The sequence below is a fragment of the Ranitomeya imitator genome, chromosome 5, assembly GCF_032444005.1.
Source record: "Ranitomeya imitator isolate aRanImi1 chromosome 5, aRanImi1.pri, whole genome shotgun sequence".
Lineage (NCBI taxonomy): Eukaryota > Metazoa > Chordata > Amphibia > Anura > Dendrobatidae > Ranitomeya > Ranitomeya imitator.
This window is the reverse complement of record NC_091286.1, coordinates 138500965-138517561: the sequence shown is the minus strand read 5'-3', so window position 1 is coordinate 138517561 and position 16597 is coordinate 138500965.

Below are 16597 nucleotides of genomic sequence, written 5' to 3'. Positions count from 1 at the left end.
TCTAGCAGAAATGCCAATCTTAATCTCCCACAAAAAAAAAAAAAAAAAAAGGAACTGTCCTTCAATTACTATCTCCCTGCAGTAATCTCAGCCAGGTATGGCAGGCAGCAATAAGGAGTGGACTGATGCACAAATTAAATAAAAAGTGTGGACAAACAAATAAGATAGCTGTGCAGAAAGGAAGGAACAAGAGGATTTGTGCTTTGAAAAAAGCAGTTGGTTTGCACAGCGGCGTACACACAGCAATGCAGCTATCAGGGAGCCTTCTAGGGCAGCCCAATGAGCTACAGCGCTGAGGGGGAAAAAAAAAAAAAATGTAGCTTCCACTGTCCCTGCACACCGAAGGTGGTGTTGGGCAGTGGAACTCGCTAGAGCACAAGCGGTTTGGTGGTTAATGGACCCTGCCTAACGCTATCCCTGCTTCTGACGAAGCGGCAGCAACCTCTCCCTAGGCTCAGATCAGCAGCAGTAACATGGCGGTCGGCGGGAACACCCCTTTATAGCCCCTGTGACGCCGCGGACAGCAAGCCAATCACTGCAATGCCCTTCTCTAAGATGGTGGGGACCAGGACCTATGTCATCACGCTGCCCACACTCTGCGTTTACCTTCATTGGCTGAGAAATGGCGCTTTTCGCGTCATTGAAACGCGACTTTGGCGCGAAAGCCGCGTACCGCATGGCCGACCCCGCACAGGGGTCGGATCGGGTTTCATGAAACCCGACTTTGTCAAAAGTCGGCGACTTTTGAAAATGTTCGACCCGTTTCGCTCAACCCTAATCGGGCCAGCTCGGCTACTTTGGTTTCGCCGTTTTTCTGCAATTCTGGGTTCCACCCTCGTTTCTCTTCAGGGCAGGTTGAGTCTTCGGACTGTCCTGGTGTGGATACTGTGGTGGATAGGTTGCAGCAGATTTGGACTCATGTAGTGGACAATTTGACTTTGTCCCAGGAGAAGGCTCAACGTTTCGCTAACCGCAGGCGCTGTGTGGGTCCCCGACTTCGTGTTGGGGATTTGGTTTGGTTGTCATCTCGTTATATTCCTATGAAGGTCTCCTCTCCTAAGTTTAAGCCTCGTTTCATTGGTCCATATAGGATTTCTGAGGTTCTTAATCCTGTGTCTTTTCGTTTGACTCTTCCTGCTTCTTTTTCCATCCATAACGTGTTCCATAGGTCATTGTTGCGGAGATACGTGGCACCTGTGGTTCCATCTATTGATCCTCCTGCTCCGGTTTTGGTTGAGGGGGAGTTGGAGTATATAGTGGAGAAGATTTTGGATTCTCGTGTTTCGAGACGGAAACTCCAGTATCTGGTTAAGTGGAAAGGTTATGGTCAGGAAGATAACTCCTGGGTCTCTGCCTCTGATGTCCATGCTGCCGATCAGGTTCGTGCCTTTCATGTGGCTCATCCTGGTCGGCCTGGGGGCTCTGGAGAGGGTTCGGTGACCCCTCCTCAAGGGGGGGGTACTGTTGTGAATTCTGTGGCCAAGCTCCCTCCTGTGGTCGTGAGTGGTACTTCGGCTGGTTCTGTCTATGAGCTTCCTTTGGTGGATGAGAGTGGTACTGCGGCTTCTGAGTTTCCTTCCTCAGGTGATGAGGTTAAGTCGTTAGGTGCTGCTCTATTTAACTCCACCTAGTGCTTTGATCCTGGCCTCCAGTCAATGTTCTAGTATTGGTCTTGCTTCCTCCTGGATCGTTCCTGTGGCCTGTCTATCCTGCATAAGCTAAGTTTTGCTTGTGTTATTTTTGTTTGCTATTTTTTCTGTCCAGCTTGCTATATTGGTTTTTCTTGCTTGCTGGAAGCTCTGGGACGCAGAGGGAGCACCTCCGTACCGTTAGTCGGTGCGGAGGGTCTTTTTGCCCCCTCTGCGTGGTTGTTTGTAGGGTTTTGTGTTGACCGCAAAGCAATCTTTCCTATCTTCGGTCTGTTCAGTAAGTTGGGCCTCACTTTGCTAAATCTATTTCATCTCTGCGTTTGTATTTTCATCTCAACTCACAGTCATTATATGTGGGGGGCTGCCTTTTCCTTTGGGGTATTTCTCTGAGGCAAGGTAGGCTTATTTTTCTATCTTAGGGCTAGCTAGTTTCTCAGGCTGTGCTCGAGGCGCATAGGTCTGGTCAGGAGCGCTCCACGGCTGCCTCTAGTGTGGTTGGATAGGATTAGGGATTGCGGTCAGCAGAGTTCCCACGTCTCAGAGCTCATCCTATGTTTTTGGTAATTGTCAGGTCACTTTGTGTGCTCTGAACTTCAAGGTCCATTGTGGTTCTGAATTACCTATTCCTAACAGTTGGGGCTACGGTACACACAGCCTCTTACATTCCCTCTCTCCCACATGGGCAAGCATTTTCATTGTACCGCACTATAAATGGCACTTTATACCTAGATAAAGGCAGTAATATTAGTTATTTTGTACATACCATCATTCCACTTGGAACTGCTTTCTCTACATGCAGAGTGTATGGATAACAACTTTTTTCTTGATACACATACAGTATATTGATGCAATTTGTATTTTGTGCTATTACTTGCAGTGCTATGAGAGGATTTTGAGGTTTGCGTTGTATCTGGATTCTTCCCTTTCTTTTATTCATCCTGTATCTCTCTGTGGGTTATTTTTACCCATATTTATGTTTATGAGTGAGTTATTAATAAAGATTGTACATTGACTGTTCACAATACCTATGTCTCACCATATTTATTGAGGGTGTATTGTTCCATTTTTCTGTAGGAATATATCTGTGTAGTGTAATGCAGACCCCGATAGGCAGACACTATATAATATAATGACGCCCCATTGGCAGACTCTGTATAGTATAATGCAGCAACCCATAGTCAGACTCTATATAGTATAATGAACCCCCATAGTCAGACTCTATATCATAATGCACCCCATAGGTAGACTCTATATAATATAATGCACCTCCCATAGGCAGACTCAGTACAGTATAATGCAGCCCCCCATAAGCAGACTCTATATAGTATAATGCACCCTCCCATAGGCAGACTCTATAGTATAATGCACCCCTATAGGCAGACTCTATAGTATAATGCAGCCCAGATAGGCAGACTCTATAGTATAATGCAGCGCAGATAGGCATGCTCTATAGTATAATGCAGCCCCCATTGGTAGAATCTATATAGTGTAACGCATCTGTGGCACACCAGGAATTCAGGTACCACAGTGGTATTGCCTTCCTCTCGGGGAGGGTGATGCCATACCTGGAAACGAGGAGGGTCACTTTGACAAGTAATCTGTACATGCAACACTTTCTGACTCCAGGCCAGAAGGGGGAGCTCTAAACCCAGTTACAGGGGATCTTCCATAGATAGATATACATTCTGGTCTGGAGGAGGAGTTAGTCTGGAGCAGACAAGGAACAGTGGAGCAGCACAGGAGAAGTCAGGAGCTAGAGGAGAGCTGCGAGTGAGCTCTCTCTAAGCTGAAGCACAGATACCGTGCACCGGAAGTCCGAGGCTGTGTGGAACTACATGTCTCATGGCAGAACCGGAGGGCAGGAAATTGATAATGACTTGCCCCCATTACACCCTGAGGTACAGCAACATTCAGAGCCCGGAGTCACTGTGGATAGAGACCCCAATGAAACTGCTTGCGTTGCCTACCATGCAGGAACTGTCCCAGGACAGAGAGTAAGAGAGAGCCTTGACAGAAGCCACCGGCAGCAAGGGACTATTATTTAGGGCATAGTGGAAGGCTCCCAATCTGACCTGGCAAAGGGAATCCCACTCGTTTCCAGGCTGCCTGGACTCCATCAACACCTGTTACTGGTACCCTGTACTGAGGCTGTCTTCCATCAGTAAACCAGGTAAAGAGAATGCAACCCTGTGTCCTCCTTTTATTTCTGTCACCACACCATCCTTGCCAAACACATCGGGAGCACTGGGAACCTAGCTTCTCCTGTAGAAAGCCATACCATCCCTGCTGCCATAACACCACCCCAGAGGACCCCTTTAAGCAGCGTTGGTCACCCCTGACCGAGTACCACAGGTAGCGTCACAAACTTTTATTATTTCACAAACCTCTTTAAACACCATCCCTTTTACTTGAGCGCCCAGGGACACAGACCGGGTCACTGCCACATCCCTTTAAGTATCAGACCGGTACCGAGTACCCCATGGCCCTGGTGGGCATTCCACACCCCCATATCCAGACTCTATATAGCATAATGCAGCCCCCATAGGCAGACTCTATAAAGTATAATGCACCCCCTTAGGCAGACTCTGTAGTATAATGCACTCCCTCATAGGCAGACTCTGTAGTAAAATGCACTCCCCCATAGGCAGACTCTATAGTATAAAGCATCCCCCCATCGGCAGACCCTATAGCATAATGCAGCCACATAAAAAAATAAATACAATACTCATCTCCCCTCCTGGTTCTTCCACTGTTCCAAGCGCCCACACATCTCTGGACCACAGGCGCCCAGAAGTGACATCATCGCGACCCCCTGTCAGTGTCTGCCTCAGTGAAGTCAGATGCCGAGAGAGGGATGATGGGAGAGGGAGTTTACTGCTCTCACTATCATCTAGAGAAGAGAAAAGTAGTATGTAAACAGGCAAGGATTATCATTAATTAGCAAAAAAATGAAAATATTTTATCCATTACAGTGGCATAGCTCTGGGTGGACCCCTCAGAGCATGAGGCTGGGGGCAACCGCCCCCCTCTGAGGCCTGGTAGCTACTTGTGCCCCATAGTGGCTGCGTGGTCTGCCATAATCGACGGCATGCCCCTGGCTGGGGGCCCGAGGCAGATGCCTAGTTTGTCTACCCCTAACGCCAGCACTGGTTGAACTTCCGGTGACTAGTGTGAGAGTGATAACACCAAATTTAACACACCTGCACCTCATTCACACCCAAAACCCTGTGACACTAATGAGTAGGGTTGAGCGACTTTTACTTTTTTAGGATCGAGTCGGGTTTCGCGAAACCCGACTTTGTCAAAAGTCGGGTCGGGTGAAATCGGCCGATTATTGCGAAAAGTCGGGGATCGACCGAAACACGAAACCCAATGCAAGTCAATGGGGAATCAAAGTCGGCAGTGAGTGGAGGACAGGAAAACACCTACAGTGCCCATTTTAATGTCAAAAACATCAATTCTTGTCACTTAAGCTTGTCAATCTTAATTTACCTTATAATAATAGTTAGGCATTGAAAATTAGGGGTCATTTGGCTAAAGTTGTGGGGGGGTAGGGCTGGTTCAAGTTTTTCGTGGGCCCAGGAAACGCGGACTACGTCAAGGCGGTGGAGCAGGGAGAGGTAAGTATTAAAACTTTGCAAGTGCTGTGATCCCAAGCAAGCAGGGGGGGCCCACTCGTTCGCATTGGCACTGGCACAAAGTACGGCGGTGTGTTTGACGGCGGGGGCGCCTCCCACCGACAGAGACACTTGCGTACTATGCGGGGCCCTGTGCCAGTGACATCGCCAACGAGTATGCCCCCCTACCTGATGAAGGAACCTGCACTTTCATCTGCACATTCCTCTTTGTCCCCGTGTTAGGTGGTGTAGTATGCGGGAAGGGGAACCTGACTTTCAGCAGTGTCATATTCTGGCTGTGTAGAGTGAAAGGGGAATGTAGTGGTCTGGGTCAATGTACCAGCAGACTCATGTAGCAGTGGCTGGCCAATGGGCAGGATGAGGAGGAAACACAGATATAGTCCCAAAGAATAAAGTAGGCTAAATGCAGTTCAAAATTGGTAACAGGACTAAACAGGCGGAATAGCTTTGTTCAGTGGAGGAAAACTGTAATGAGTGGCAGACACAGTTAGTAGGCCCAAGTAATAAAGTGGGCCAAATGAAGTTCAAAATTGGTAACAGGAGTAAACAGACGGCACTGGTTTGTTCAGTGGAGGAGAACACCTAGCAGCGGCAGACACCGTTAGTAGGCTGTTGTGAATTCTGTTGTCGGGCTCCCTCCTGTGGTCATGAATGGTACTTCGGCTGGTTCTGTCCATGGACTTCCTCTGGTGGGTGTTTCTGAGTTTCACAGGTGACGAGGTTAATTCGTTATCTGCTGCTCTATTTAACTCCACTTAGATCTTTGCTCCATGCCACCTGTCAATGTTCCAGTATTCGTCTAGTTCACTCCTGGATCGTTCTTGTGACCTGTCTTCCCATCAGAAGCTAAGTTCCAGCTTGTATTTCTTTGGTTTGCTATTTTTCTGTCCAGCTTGCTATTTAATTTGTTGTCTTGCTTGCTGGAAGCTCTGGGACGCAGAGGGAGTGCCTCCGCACCGTGAGTCGGTGCGGAGGGTCTATTTGCGCCCTCTGCGTGGTCTTTTTGTAGGTTTTTGTGCTGACCGCAAAGTAACCTTTCCTATCCTCGGTCTGTTCAGTAAGTCGGGCCTCACTTTGCTAAATCTATTTAATCTCTGTGTTTGTATTTTCATCTTTACTCACAGTCATTATATGTGGGTGGCTGCCTTTTCCTTTGGGGAATTTCTCTGAGGCAAGGTAGGTTTTATTTTTCTATCTTCAGGGCTAGCTAGTTTCTTAGGCTGTGCCGAGTTGCATAGGGAGCGTTAGGCGCAATCCACGGCTATTTCTTGTGTGTTTGATAGGTTTAGGGATTGCGGTCAGCAGAGTTCCCACGTCCCAGAGCTCGTCCTTATTATCAGTAACTATCAGGTCATTCCGTGTGCTCTTAACCACCAGGTCCATTATTGTCCTGACCACCAGGTCATAACAGTACAGGTGGCCCAAAGTACTAATGCAATAGAGGGATAAGAGAAGTTCTGAGACCATTTTTTTTTCTTTGCAGTGTCTCTATTGTCTCTATTTTCCCCTTTACCTCTGGGTGGTTCAGGACACTGGTGTAAACATGGACATTCAAGGTCTGTCCTCTTGGATGGATAATCTCACTACAAAGATACAAAACATTCAAGATTTAGTGGTTCAGAATCCGATGTCAGAGCCTAGGATTCCAATTCCTGATTTGTTTTTTGGTGATAGATCTAAGTTCTTGAATTTCAAAAATAATTGTAAATTTTTTCTTGCCTTGAAACCTCGCTCTTCAGGTGACCCTGTTCAACAAGTAAAGATCATTATTTCTTTGTTACGTGGTGACCCTCAAGACTGGGCATTTTCCCTTGCGCCAGGAGATCCGGCATTGCGTGATGTTGATGCGTTTTTCCTGGCGCTTGGATTGCTTTATGACGAACCTAATTCAGTGGATCAGGCAGAGAAAATCTTGCTGGCTCTGTGTCAGGGTCAGGATGAAGCGGAGATATATTGTCAGAAGTTTAGAAAGTGGTCTGTGCTCACTCAGTGGAATGAATGTGCCCTGGCAACAATCTTCAGAAAGGGTCTCTCTGAAGCCCTTAAGGATGTCATGGTGGGATTTCCCATGCCTGCTGGTCTGAATGAGTCTATGTCCTTGGCCATTCAGATCGATCGACGCTTGCGTGAGCGTAAAGCTGTGCACCATTTGGCGGTACTATCTGAGCATGGGCCTGAGCCTATGCAATGTGATAGGACTTTGACCAGAGCTGAACGGCAAGAACACAGACGTCGGAATGGGCTATGTTTTTACTGTGGTGATTCCACTCATGCTATCTCCGATTGTCCTAAGCGCACTAAGCGGTTCGCTAGGTCTGCCACCATTGGTACGGTACAGTCTAAATTTCTATTGTCTGTTACTCTGATTTGCTCTTTGTCATCCTATTCTGTTATGGCATTTGTGGATTCAGGCGCTGCCCTGAATTTGATGGACTTGGAGTATGCTAGGCGCTGTGGTTTTTTCTTGGAGCCCTTGCAGTATCCTATTCCATTGAGAGGAATTGATGCTACGCCTTTGGCAAAGAATAAGCCTCAGTATTGGACCCAATTGACCATGTGCATGGCTCCTGCACATCAGGAGGATATCCGCTTTCTGGTGTTGCATAATCTGCATGATGTGGTCGTTTTGGGGTTGCCATGGCTACAGGTTCATAATCCAGTATTGGACTGGAAATCTATGTCTGTGTCCAGCTTGGGTTGCCAGGGGGTACATGGTGATGTTCCATTTTTGTCTGTTTCATCTTCCACTCCTTCTGAAGTTCCAGAGTTTTTGTCGGATTATCGGGATGTATTTGATGAGCCCAAAGCCAGTGCCCTACCTCCTCATAGGGATTGCGATTGTGCAATTAATTTGATTACTGGTAGTAAGTTTCCTAAGGGCCGATTGTTCAATTTATCTGTGCCAGAACACGCCGCTATGCGGAGTTATATAAAGGAATCCTTGGAGAAAGGCCATATTCGCCCGTCGTCATCACCGTTAGGAGCAGGGTTCTTTTTTGTGGCCAAGAAGGATGGTTCTTTGAGACCTTGTATTGATTACCGCCTTCTTAATAAAATTACAGTCAAATTTCAGTATCCTTTGCCGTTGCTGTCTGATTTGTTTGCTCGTATTAAAGGGGCTAGTTGGTTCACCAAGATAGATCTTCAAGGGGCGTATAATCTTGTGCGTATTAAACAAGGCGATGAATGGAAAACAGCATTTAATACGCCCGAGGGCCATTTTGAGTACCTGGTTATGCCATTCGGGCTTTCCAATGCTCCATCAGTGTTTCAGTCCTTTATGCATGACATCTTCCGAGAGTACCTGGATAAATTCCTGATTGTGTATTTGGATGATATTTTGTTCTTTTCGGATAATTGGGAGTCTCATGTGAAGCAGGTCAGAATGGTGTTCCAGGTCCTTCGTGCGAATTCCTTGTTTGTGAAGGGGTCAAAGTGTCTCTTTGGAGTTCAGAAGGTTTCATTTTTGGGGTTCATTTTTTCCCCTTCTACTATCGAGATGGACCCTGTTAAAGTCCAGGCCATTTATGATTGGACTCAGCCGACATCTGTGAAGAGCCTGCAAAAGTTCCTGGGCTTTGCTAATTTTTATCGGCGCTTCATCGCTAATTTTTCTACTGTTGCTAAACCGTTGACTGATTTGACCAAGAAGGGTGCTGATGTGGTCAATTGGACTTCTGCGGCTGTAGAGGCTTTTCAGGAGTTGAACCGTCTTTTTTCTTCTGCCCCTGTGTTGTGCCAGCCAGATGTTTCGCTTCCGTTTCAGGTTGAGGTTGATGCTTCTGAGATTGGAGCAGGGGCTGTTTTGTCGCAGAGAAGTTCTGATGGCTCAGTGATGAAGCCATGTGCTTTCTTTTCTAGAAAGTTTTCGCCTGCTGAGCGTAACTATGATGTTGGTAATCGTGAATTGTTGGCCATGAAGTGGGCATTCGAGGAGTGGCGTCATTGGCTGGAAGGAGCCAAGCATCGCGTGGTGGTCTTGACAGATCACAAGAATTTGACTTATCTTGAGTCTGCCAAACGGTTGAATCCGAGACAGGCTCGATGGTCGTTATTTTTCTCCCGTTTTGATTTTGTGGTTTCGTACCTTGCGGGCTCTAAGAATGTGAAGGCTGATGCCCTGTCAAGGAGTTTTGTGCCTGACTCTCCGGGTGTTCCTGAGCCGGCGGGTATTCTCAAAGAGGGGGTAATTTTGTCTGCCATCTCCCCTGATTTGCGGCGAGTGCTGCAAAAATTTCAGGCTGATAGACCTGACCGTTGCCCAGCGGAGAAGCTGTTTGTCCCGGATAGATGGACTAGTAGAGTTATCTCTGAGATTCATTGTTCAGTGTTGGCTGGTCATCCGGGAATCTTTGGTACCAGAGATTTGGTGGCTAGATCCTTCTGGTGGCCGTCTTTGTCGCGGGATGTGCGTTCTTTTGTGCAGTCCTGTGGGATTTGTGCTCGGGCTAAGCCCTGCTGTTCTCGTGCCAGTGGGTTGCTTTTGCCCTTGCCGGTCCCGAAGAGGCCCTGGACGCATATTTCTATGGATTTTATTTAGGATCTCCCCGTCTCTCAAAAGATGTCGGTCATTTGGGTGGTTTGTGATCGCTTTTCTAAGATGCTCCATTTGGTACTTTTGTCTAAATTGCCTTCCTCCTCTGATTTGGTGCCATTGTTTTTCCAGCATGTGGTTTGTTTACATGGTATCCCGGAGAACATCGTTTCTGACAGAGGTTCCCAGTTTGTTTAAAGGTTTTGGCGATCCTTTTGTGCTAGCATGGACATTGATTTGTCTTTTTCCTCGGCTTTCCATCCTCAGACAAATGGCCAAACTGAACGAACTAATCAAACTTTGGAAACATATCTGAGATGCTTTGTTTCTGCTGATCAGGGTGATTGGGTGTCCTTTTTGCCGTTGGCTGAGTTCGCCCTTAATAATCGGGCCAGCTCGGCTACTTTGGTTTCACCGTTTTTCTGCAATTCTGGTTTCCATCCTCGTTTCTCTTCAGGGCAGGTTGGGTCTTCAGACTGTCCTGGTGTAGATACTGTGGTGGATAGGTTGAGGCAGATTTGGACTCATGTGGTGGACAATTTGACATTGTCCCAGGAGAAGGCTCAACGTTTCGCTAACCACCGGCGCTGTGTGGGTCCCCGACTTCGTGTTGGGGATTTGGTTTGGTTGTTGTCTCGTTATGTTCCTATGAAGGTTTCCTCTCCTAAGTTTAAGCCTCGTTTCATTGGTCCGTATAAGATTTCTGAGGTTATCAATCCTGTGTCATTTCGTTTGGCCCTTCCTGCTTCTTTTGCCATCCATAATGTGTTCCATAGGTCGTTATTGCGGAGATACGTGGCGCCTGTGGTTCCATCCGTTGATCCTCCTGCCCCGGTGTTAGTTGAGGGGGAGTTGGAGTATGTGGTGGAGAAGATTTTGGATTCTCGTGTTTCGAGACGGAAACTCCAGTACCTGGTCAAGTGGAAGGGTTATGGTCAGGAAGATAATTCCTGGGTTTTTGCCTCTGATGTTCATGCTGCCGATCTGGTTCGTGCCTTTCATTTGGCTCATCCTGGTCGGCCTGGGGGCTCAGGTGAGGGTTCGGTGACCCCTCCTCAAGGGGGGGGTACTGTTGTGAATTCTGTTGTCGGGCTCCCTCCTGTGGTCATGAATGGTACTTCGGCTGGTTCTGTCCATGGACTTCCTCTGGTGGGTGTTTCTGAGTTTCACAGGTGACTAGGTTAATTCGTTAGCTGGCTGCTCTATTTAACTCCACTTAGATCTTTGCTCCATGCCACCTGTCAATGTTCCAGTATTGGTCTAGTACACTCCTGGATCGTTCTTGTGACCTGTCTTCCCATCAGAAGCTAAGTTCCAGCTTGTATTTCTTTGGTTTGCTATTTTTCTGTCCAGCTTGCTATTTAATTTGTTGTCTTGCTTGCTGGAAGCTCTGGGACGCAGAGGGAGCGCCTCCGCACCGTGAGTCGGTGCGGAGGGTCTTTTTGCGCCCTCTGCGTGGTCTTTTTGTAGGTTTTTGTGCTGACCGCAAAGTAACCTTTCCTATCCTCGGTCTGTTCAGTAAGTCGGGCCTCACTTTGCTAAATCTATTTCATCTCTGTGTTGGTATTTTCATCTTTACTCACAGTCATTATATGTGGGGGGCTGCCTTTTCCTTTGGGGAATTTCTCTGAGGCAAGGTAGGCTTTATTTTTCTATCTTCAGGGCTAGCTAGTTTCTTAGGCTGTGCCGAGTTGCATAGGGAGCGTTAGGCGCAATCCACGGCTATTTCTTGTGTGTTTGATAGGTTTAGGGATTGCGGTCAGCAGAGTTCCCACGTCCCAGAGCTCGTCCTTATTATCAGTAACTATCAGGTCATTCCGTGTGCTCTTAACCACCAGGTCCATTATTGTCCTGACCACCAGGTCATAACAGTACGCCCAACCAAACCAGTAGCCGAAATGCAGTTTAATATCTGATATAGGCCGAAAGCCTGAAGATTGAAGCTCGTCTTTGCTCAGTGAAGGCAAACAACAAACAGCGGCAGACACCATTAGTAGGCCCAACCAATCAAGTAGCCCAAATGCATTTTAGTATCTGATATAGCCTGAAAGCCTGAAGATTGAAGCTCAGATTTGTTCTGTGAAGGCAAACAACAAGCAGCAGCAGACACCGTTAGTAGGCCCAACCAAACAAGTAGCCCAAATGCACTTTAATATCTGATATAGGCAGGGGCGGATTATCAGAGGGTCAATATGGGCGGTAGCCCAGGGCCCAGTGGTCTGGGGGGCCCTGGGCTACCGCACAGATTGACCCTCCACTAAGTGTCTGAATGCCCGCCGGCATTTGTGTGCCCCCGGACCCGGTGGGCAGAGAGAGGGGGCCCGCATTGGTTGGGAGGTGCGTGTATCAGCCGGTCAGCTGAGAGCTCCGAGTCCCTGCACCAGGCCTGCACAGCAGCACACCACATAATGGCTGCTCTGTGCACAGGACCTGTGATGAGGTCACAGGATGGGAGGAGTCAGGGGTCACATGATCGGGAGGAGGACCTCCGTGTACAGGACTTTGCTGGTTGCCATGGCGCCTGAGGAGGGTAAGGCAGCGTATGTGTGAGGTCAGGAGGTGTTTACAGGGTGGATGTAGCAGAGCCGTGTGTGTAGGAGGTGTATGGATCAGAGCAGCGTGTGAAAGGTCTATGGAGCGGAGTCGTGTGTGTACGATGTGTACAGAGCCATTTGCATGAGGTGTACGGAGCGCAGCCGCGTGTGTACGAGGTGTACGGAGCAGAGCAGCGTGTGTATGAGGTGTACGGAGCGGAGTCGTGTGTACAAGGTGTACGGAGCACAGCCGCGTGTGTACGAGGTGTACGGAGCGCAGCCGCGTGCGTACGAGGTGTACGGAGCACAGCCGCGTGTGTACGAGGTGTACGGAGCACAGCCGCGTGTGTACGAGGTGTACGGAGCGCAGCTGCGTGCGTACGAGGTGTACGGAGCGGAGTCGTGTGTAAGAGGTGTACGGAGCCATGTGTACAAGGTGTACGGAGCGGAGTCGTGTGTAAGAGGTGTACGAAGCCATGTGTACGAGGTGTACGGAGCACAGCCGCGTGTGTACAAGGTGTACAGAGCAGAGCCACGTGTGTACGAGGTGTATGGAGCGGAGCCGTGTGTACGAGATGTACGGAGCCATGTGTACGAGGTGTACGGAGCGGAGCCATGTGTACGAGGTGTACGGAGCCATGTGTACAAGGTGTACGGAGCGGAGTCGTGTGTAAGAGGTGTACGGAGCACAGCCGCGTGTGTACGAGGTGTACGGAGCACTGCCGCGTGTGTACGAGGTGTACGGAGCACAGCCGCGTGTGTATGAGGTGTACGGAGCACAGCCACGTGTGTACGAGGTGTACGGAGCGCAGCCGCGTGTGTACGAGGTCAGGTGTACGGAGCGGAGTTGTGTGTAAGAGGTGTACGGAGCCATGTGTACAAGGTGTACGGAGCACAGCCGCATGTGTACAAGGTGTACGGAGCGGAGTCGTGTGTAAGAGGTGTACGGAGCCATGTGTACGAGGTGTACGGAGCACAGCCGCGTGTGTACGAGGTGTACGGAGCAGAGCCGTGTGTACGAGGTGTACGGAGCACTGCCGCATGTGTACGAGGTGTACAGAGCAGAGCCGCATGTGTATGAGGTGTACGGAGCGGAGCCGTGTGTACGAGGTGTACGGAGCCATGTGTACAAGGTGTACGGAGCGGAGTCGTGTGTAAGAGGTGTACGGAGCCATGTGTACGAGGTGTACGGAGCACCGCCGCGTTTGTACGAGGTGTACGGAGCACTGCCGCGTGTGTACGAGGTGTACGGAGCGGAGCCGTGTGTACGAGGTGTACGGAGCACAGCCGCGTGTGTACGAGGTGTACGGAGCACAGCCACGTGTGTACGAGGTGTACGGAGCGGAGCAGCATGTGAAAGGTGTACGGAGTGGAGTCGTGTGTACGAGGTGTATGGAGCACAGCCGCGTGTGTACGAGGTGTACGGAGCACAGCCGCGTGTGTACGAGGTGTACGGAGCACAGCCGCGTGTGTACGAGGTGTACGGATCGGAGCAGCATGTGAAAGGTGTACGGAGTGGAGTCGTGTGTACGAGGTGTACGGAGCACAGCCGCGTGTGTACGAGGTGTACGGAGCACAGCCGCGTGTGTACGAGGTGTACGGAGCGCAGCCGCGTGTGTACGAGGTCAGGTGTACGGAGCGGAGTTGTGTGTAAGAGGTGTTCGGAGCCATGTGTACAAGGTGTACGGAGCACAGCCGCATGTGTTGTGAATTCTGTGGCTGAGTTCACTTCTGTGGTCACAAGTGGTATTGCAGTCTCTGGGCTTCCTCCCTCAGGTGTTTTGGTGAGCTCGTTGGCTGCCTTGCTATTTAGCTCCACCTGAATCTGTCTTCCTTGCTCCTTGTCAATGTTCCAGTGTTGGATCTGAGCTACTGCATCTTTCCTTGGGCCTGCTGCTCTGCTAGATAAGTGCTTCTAGTTTGTTTTCTGTTTTTTCTGTCCAGCTTGCTATTAACTTTTGCTGGAAGCTCTGAGAAGCAAAGGGGTGCACCGCCGTGCTGTTAGTTCGGCACGGTGGGTCTTTTTGCCCCTTTGCGTGGTTTTCGTTTTAGGGTTTTTTGTAGACTGCATAGTTCTCTTTGCTATCCTCGCTCTGTCTAGAATATCGGGCCTCACTTTGCTGAATCTATTTCATTCCTACGTTTGTCTTTTCATCTTGCTAACAGTCATTATATGTGGGGGGCTGCCTATTCCTTTGGGGTATTTCTCTGAGGTAAGTCAGGCTTGTATTTCTATCTTCAGGCTAGTCAGCTCCTCAGGCAGTGCCGAGTTGCATAGGTAGTGATAGGCGCAATCCACTGCTGCTTATAGTTGTGTGAGGATAGATCAGGTACTGCAGTCTACAGAGATTCCACGTCTCAGAGCTCGTCCTATTGTTTTTGGTTATTGCCAGATCTCTGTATGTGCGCTGATTACTGCACGCTGTGTTGCCTGATTGCCAGCTATAACAGTACAAGGAGCCATACCAATGATTCCCAATAGAGGGAAAAAAGAAATCCTGACATCATTTTTTTTTCTTAGCTCTGTCTTCAGTCTTTTTTTCCCCCTAGACATTAGAGTGCTTCAGGACACAGCTGTGGACATGGATATTCAGGCTCTGTGCTCCTCAATGGATAATCTCGTTGTAAATGTACAAAAGATTCAAGATACTATTGATCAGAAATCGATGCTAGAACCAAGAATTCCGATTCCTGATTTGTTTTTTGGTGACAGAACTAAGTTCCTGAGTTTCAGAAATAATTGTAAGCTATTTTTGGCCTTGAAACCTCATTCTTCTGGTAATCCTATTCAACAGGTTTTGATTATTATTTCTTTTTTGCGCGGCGACCCACAGGACTGGGCGTTTTCTCTTGCACCAGGAGATTCTGCATTGAGTAATGTTGATGCATTTTTCCAGGCGCTGGGATTGCTTTACGATGAGCCTAATTCAGTGGATCAGGCTGAGAAAAATCTGCTGGCTTTATGCCAGGGTCAGGATGATGTAGAAGTATATTGTCAGAAATTTAGGAAGTGGTCAGTACTCACTCTGTGGAATGAATCTGCACTAGCGGCTTTGTTCAGAAAGGGTCTCTCTGAAGCTCTTAAGGATGTAATGGTGGGATTTCCTATGCCTGCTGGTTTGAATGAGTCTATGTCCTTGGCCATTCAGATCGGTCGTCGCTTGCGCGAGCGTAAATCTGTGCACCATCTGGCGGTATTGTCTGAGAGTAAACCTGAGCCTATGCAGTGCGATAGGACTATGACTAAAGTAGAACGGCAAGAACACAGACGTCTGAACAGACTGTGTTTCTATTGTGGTGATTCTACTCATGCTATTTCTAATTGTCCTAAACGCACTAGGCGGTTCAATAGCTCTGCCGTTATTGGTACTGTACAGTCCAAATTCCTTTTGTCCATTACCTTAATGTGCTCTTTGTCATCGTATTCTGTCATGGCGTTTGTGGATTCAGGCGCTGCCCTGAATCTGATGGATTTGGATTATGCTAAACGTTGTGGATTTTTCTTGGAGCCTTTGCGGTGTCCTATTCCGTTGAGAGGAATTGATGCTACACCTTTGGCCAAGAATAAGCCTCAGTACTGGGCCCAGCTGACCATGTGCATGGCTCCTGCACATCAGGAAGTTATTCGCTTTCTGGTACTGCATAATTTGCATGATGTGGTCGTGTTGGGGTTGCCATGGCTACAAACCCATAATCCAGTATTGGATTGGAACTCTATGTCGGTAACCAGCTGGGGTTGTCAGGGAGTACATGGTGATGTTCCATTTTTGTCTATTTCGTCATCCATTCCTTCTGACATCCCAGAGTTCTTGTCGGACTTTCAGGATGTATTTGAAGAGTCCAAGTCTGATGCCCTACCTCCGCATAGGAATTGTGATTGTGCTATCGATTTGATTCCTGGTAGTAAATTCCCTAAGGGTCGTTTATTTAATTTGTCCGTACCTGAACACACCGCTATGCGCAGTTATGTGAAGGAGTCCCTGGAGAAGGGACATATTCGCCCATCGTCGTCACCATTGGGAGCAGGGTTCTTTTTTGTAGCCAAGAAGGATGGTTCGCTAAGACCGTGTATTGATTACCGCCTTCTTAATAAGATCACTGTTAAGTTTCAGAATCCCTTGCCATTGATTTCTGACTTGTTTGCTCGGATTAAGGGGGCTAGTTGGTTTACTAAGATTGATCTTCGTGGTGCGTATAATCTGGTGAGAATCAGGCAGGGAGATGAATGGAAAACGGCATTTA